The sequence below is a fragment of the Oncorhynchus masou genome, unplaced genomic scaffold, assembly GCF_036934945.1.
Source record: "Oncorhynchus masou masou isolate Uvic2021 unplaced genomic scaffold, UVic_Omas_1.1 unplaced_scaffold_1677, whole genome shotgun sequence".
Classification (NCBI taxonomy): Eukaryota; Metazoa; Chordata; class Actinopteri; order Salmoniformes; family Salmonidae; genus Oncorhynchus; species Oncorhynchus masou.
Window position 1 is genome coordinate 86,982 of NW_027006907.1, and position 5,519 is coordinate 92,500.

Below are 5,519 nucleotides of genomic sequence, written 5' to 3' on the forward strand. Positions count from 1 at the left end.
CTGTTACTGTCAGGGTTAATGTAACAGAGACTGTTACTGTCAGGGTTAATGTAACAGAGACTGTTACTGTCAGGGTTAATGTAACAGAGACTGTTACTGTCAGGGTTAATGTAACAGAGACTGTTACTGTCAGGGTTAATGAGCTCCAGACTGTTACTGTCAGGGTTAATGTAACAGAGACTGTTACTGTCAGGGTTAATGTAACAGAGACTGTTACTGTCAGGGTTAATGTAATCCAGACTGTTACTGTCAGGGTTAATGTAACAGAGTCAGGGTTAATGTAACAGAGACTGTTACTGTCAGGGTTAATGTAACAGAGACTGTTACTGTCAGGGTTAATGTAACAGAGACTGTTACTGTCAGGGTTAATGTAACAGAGACTGTTACTGTCAGGGTTAATGTAACAGAGACTGTTACTGTCAGGGTTAATGTAACTCCAGACTGTTACTGTCAGGGTTAATGTAACTGTCAGAGACTGTTACTGTCAGGGTTAATGTAACAGAGACTGTTACTGTCAGGGTTAATGAGCTCCAGACTGTTACTGTCAGGGTTAATGTAACAGAGACTGTTACTGTCAGGGTTAATGAGCTCCAGAGCTGTTACTGTCAGGGTTAATGTAACAGAGACTGTTACTGTCAGGGTTAATGTAACAGAGACTGTTACTGTCAGGGTTAATGTAACAGAGACTGTTACTGTCAGGGTTAATGTAGCTCCAGACTGTTACTGTCAGGGTTAATGTAACAGAGACTGTTACTGTCAGGGTTAATGAGTAACAGACTGTTACTGTCAGGGTTAATGTAACAGAGACTGTTACTGTCAGGGTTAATGTAACAGAGACTGTTACTGTCAGGGTTAATGTAACAGAGACTGTTACTGTCAGGGTTAATGTAACAGAGACTGTTACTGTCAGGGTTAATGTAACAGAGACTGTTACTGTCAGGGTTAATGTAACAGAGACTGTTACTGTCAGGGTTAATGTAACAGAGACTGTTACTGTCAGGGTTAATGTAACAGAGACTGTTACTGTCAGGGTTAATGTAACAGAGACTGTTACTGTCAGGGTTAATGTAACAGAGACTGTTACTGTCAGGGTTAATGTAACAGAGACTGTTACTGTCAGGGTTAATGTAACAGAGACTGTTACTGTCAGGGTTAATGTAACAGAGACTGTTACTGTCAGGGTTAATGTAACAGAGACTGTTACTGTCAGGGTTAATGTAACAGAGACTGTTACTAACAGACTGTTACTGTCAGGGTTAATGTAACAGAGACTGTTACTGTCAGGGTTAATGTAACAGAGACTGTTACTGTCAGGGTTAATGTAACAGAGACTGTTACTGTCAGGGTTAATGAGCTCCAGACTGTTACTGTCAGGGTTAATGAGCTCCAGACTGTTACTGTCAGGGTTAATGTAACAGAGACTGTTACTGTCAGGGTTAATGTAACAGAGACTGTTACTGTCAGGGTTAATGTAACAGAGACTGTTACTGTCAGGGTTAATGTAACAGAGACTGTTACTGTCAGGGTTAATGAGCTCCAGACTGTTACTGTCAGGGTTAATGTAACAGAGACTGTTACTGTCAGGGTTAATGAGCTCCAGACTGTTACTGTCAGGGTTAATGAGCTCCAGACTGTTACTGTCAGGGTTAATGTAACAGAGACTGTTACTGTCAGGGTTAATGAGCTCCAGACTGTTACTGTCAGGGTTAATGTAACAGAGACTGTTACTGTCAGGGTTAATGAGCTCCAGACTGTTACTGTCAGGGTTAATGAGCTCCAGACTGTTACTGTCAGGGTTAATGTAACAGAGACTGTTACTGTCAGGGTTAATGTAACAGAGACTGTTACTGTCAGGGTTAATGTAACAGAGACTGTTACTGTCAGGGTTAATGAACCACAGACTGTTACTGTCAGGGTTAATGTAACAGAGACTGTTACTGTCAGGGTTAATGTAACAGAGACTGTTACTGTCAGGGTTAATGTAACAGAGACTGTTACTGTCAGGGTTAATGTAACAGAGACTGTTACTGTCAGGGTTAATGAGCTCCAGACTGTTACTGTCAGGGTTAATGTAACAGAGACTGTTACTGTCAGGGTTAATGTAACAGAGACTGTTACTGTCAGGGTTAATGTAACAGAGACTGTTACTGTCAGGGTTAATGAGCTCCAGACTGTTACTGTCAGGGTTAATGTAACAGAGACTGTTACTGTCAGGGTTAATGAGCTCCAGACTGTTACTGTCAGGGTTAATGTAACAGAGACTGTTACTGTCAGGGTTAATGTAACAGAGACTGTTACTGTCAGGGTTAATGTAACAGAGACTGTTACTGTCAGGGTTAATGAACACCAGACTGTTACTGTCAGGGTTAATGTAACAGAGACTGTTACTGTCAGGGTTAATGTAACAGAGACTGTTACTGTCAGGGTTAATGTAACAGAGACTGTTACTGTCAGGGTTAATGTAACAGAGACTGTTACTGTCAGGGTTAATGAGCTCCAGACTGTTACTGTCAGGGTTAATGTAACAGACAGTTACTGTCAGGGTTAATGTAACAGAGACTGTTACTGTCAGGGTTAATGAGCTCCAGACTGTTACTGTCAGGGTTAATGTAACAGAGACTGTTACTGTCAGGGTTAATGTAGCTCCAGATCATTACCCAGACTGTTACTGTCAGGGTTAATGAGCTCCAGACTGTTACTGTCAGGGTTAATGAGCTCCAGACTGTTACTGTCAGGGTTAATGTAACAGAGACTGTTACTGTCAGGGTTAATGTAACAGAGACTGTTACTGTCAGGGTTAATGTAACAGAGACTGTTACTGTCAGGGTTAATGTAACAGAGACTGTTACTGTCAGGGTTAATGTAGCTCCAGACTGTTACTGTCAGGGTTAATGTAACAGAGACTGTTACTGTCAGGGTTAATGTAACAGAGACTGTTACTGTCAGGGTTAATGTAACAGAGACTGTTACTGTCAGGGTTAATGTAACAGAGACTGTTACTGTCAGGGTTAATGTACTGTTACTGTCAGGGTTAAGAGACTGTTACTGTCAGGGTTAATGTAACAGAGACTGTTACTGTCAGGGTTAATGAGCTCCAGACTGTTACTGTCAGGGTTAATGTAACAGAGACTGTTACTGTCAGGGTTAATGTAACAGAGACTGTTACTGTCAGGGTTAATGAGCTCCAGACTGTTACTGTCAGGGTTAATGAGCTCCAGACTGTTACTGTCAGGGTTAATGTAACAGAGACTGTTACTGTCAGGGTTAATGTAACAGAGACTGTTACTGTCAGGGTTAATGTAACAGAGACTGTTACTGTCAGGGTTAATGTAACAGAGACTGTTACTGTCAGGGTTAATGTAACAGAGACTGTTACTGTCAGGGTTAATGTAACAGAGACTGTTACTGTCAGGGTTAATGAGCTCCAGACTGTTACTGTCAGGGTTAATGTAACAGAGACTGTTACTGTCAGGGTTAATGTAACAGAGACTGTTACTGTCAGGGTTAATGTAACTCCAGACTGTTACTGTCAGGGTTAATGTAACCAGACTGTTACTGTCAGGGTTAATGTAACAGAGGGTTAATGTAACAGAGACTGTTACTGTCAGGGTTAATGTAACAGAGACTGTTACTGTCAGGGTTAATGTAAGGGTTAATGTAACAGAGACTGTTACTGTCAGGGTTAATGTAACAGAGACTGTTACTGTCAGGTCAGGTTAATGTAACAGAGACTGTTACTGTCAGGGTTAATGTAACAGAGACTGTTACTGTCAGGGTTAATGTAACAGAGACTGTTACTGTCAGGGTTAATGTAACAGAGACTGTTACTGTCAGGGTTAATGTAACAGAGACTGTTACTGTCAGGGTTAATGTAACAGAGACTGTTACTGTCAGGGTTAATGTAACAGAGACTGTTACTGTCAGGGTTAATGTAACAGAGACTGTTACTGTCAGGGTTAATGTAACAGAGACTGTTACTGTCAGGGTTAATGTAACAGAGACTGTTACTGTCAGGGTTAATGTAACAGAGACTGTTACTGTCAGGGTTAATGTAACAGAGACTGTTACTGTCAGGGTTAATGAGCTCCAGACTGTTACTGTCAGGGTTAATGAGCTCCAGACTGTTACTGTCAGGGTTAATGTAACAGAGACTGTTACTGTCAGGGTTAATGTAACAGAGACTGTTACTGTCAGGGTTAATGTAACAGAGACTGTTACTGTCAGGGTTAATGTAACAGAGACTGTTACTGTCAGGGTTAATGTAACAGAGACTGTTACTGTCAGGGTTAATGTAACAGAGACTGTTACTGTCAGGGTTAATGAACTCCAGACTGTTACTGTCAGGGTTAATGTAACAGAGACTGTTACTGTCAGGGTTAATGTAACAGAGACTGTTACTGTCAGGGTTAATGTAACAGAGACTGTTACTGTCAGGGTTAATGTAACAGAGACTGTTACTGTCAGGGTTAATGTTAACAGAGACTGTTACTGTCAGGGTTAATGTAACAGAGACTGTTACTGTCAGGGTTAATGTAACAGAGACTGTTACTGTCAGGGTTAATGTAACAGAGACTGTTACTGTCAGGGTTAATGTAACAGAGACTGTTACTGTCAGGGTTAATGTAACAGAGACTGTTACTGTCAGGGTTAATGTAACAGAGACTGTTACTGTCAGGGTTAATGTAACAGAGACTGTTACTGTCAGGGTTAATGTAACAGAGACTGTTACTGTCAGGGTTAATGAGCTCCAGACTGTTACTGTCAGGGTTAAAGCTGTAACAGAGACTGTTACTGTCAGGGTTAATGTAACAGAGACTGTTACTGTCAGGGTTAATGTAACAGAGACTGTTACTGTCAGGGTTAATGTAACAGAGACTGTTACTGTCAGGGTTAATGTAACAGAGACTGTTACTGTCAGGGTTAATGAGCTCCAGACTGTTACTGTCAGGGTTAATGTAACAGAGACTGTTACTGTCAGGGTTAATGTAACAGAGACTGTTACTGTCAGGGTTAATGTAACAGAGACTGTTACTGTCAGGGTTAATGTAACAGAGACTGTTACTGTCAGGGTTAATGTAACAGAGACTGTTACTGTCAGGGTTAATGTAACAGAGACTGTTACTGTCAGGGTTAATGTAACAGAGACTGTTACTGTCAGGGTTAATGTAACAGAGACTGTTACTGTCAGGGTTAATGTAACAGAGACTGTTACTGTCAGGGTTAATGTAACAGAGACTGTTACTGTCAGGGTTAATGTAACAGAGACTGTTACTGTCAGGGTTAATGTAACAGAGACTGTTACTGTCAGGGTTAATGTAACAGAGACTGTTACTGTCAGGGTTAATGTAACAGAGACTGTTACTGTCAGGGTTAATGAGCTCCAGACTGTTACTGTCAGGGTTAATGAGCTCCAGACTGTTACTGTCAGGGTTAATGAGCTCCAGACTGTTACTGTCAGGGTTAATGTAACAGAGACTGTTACTGTCAGGGTTAATGTAACAGAGACTGTTACTGTCAGG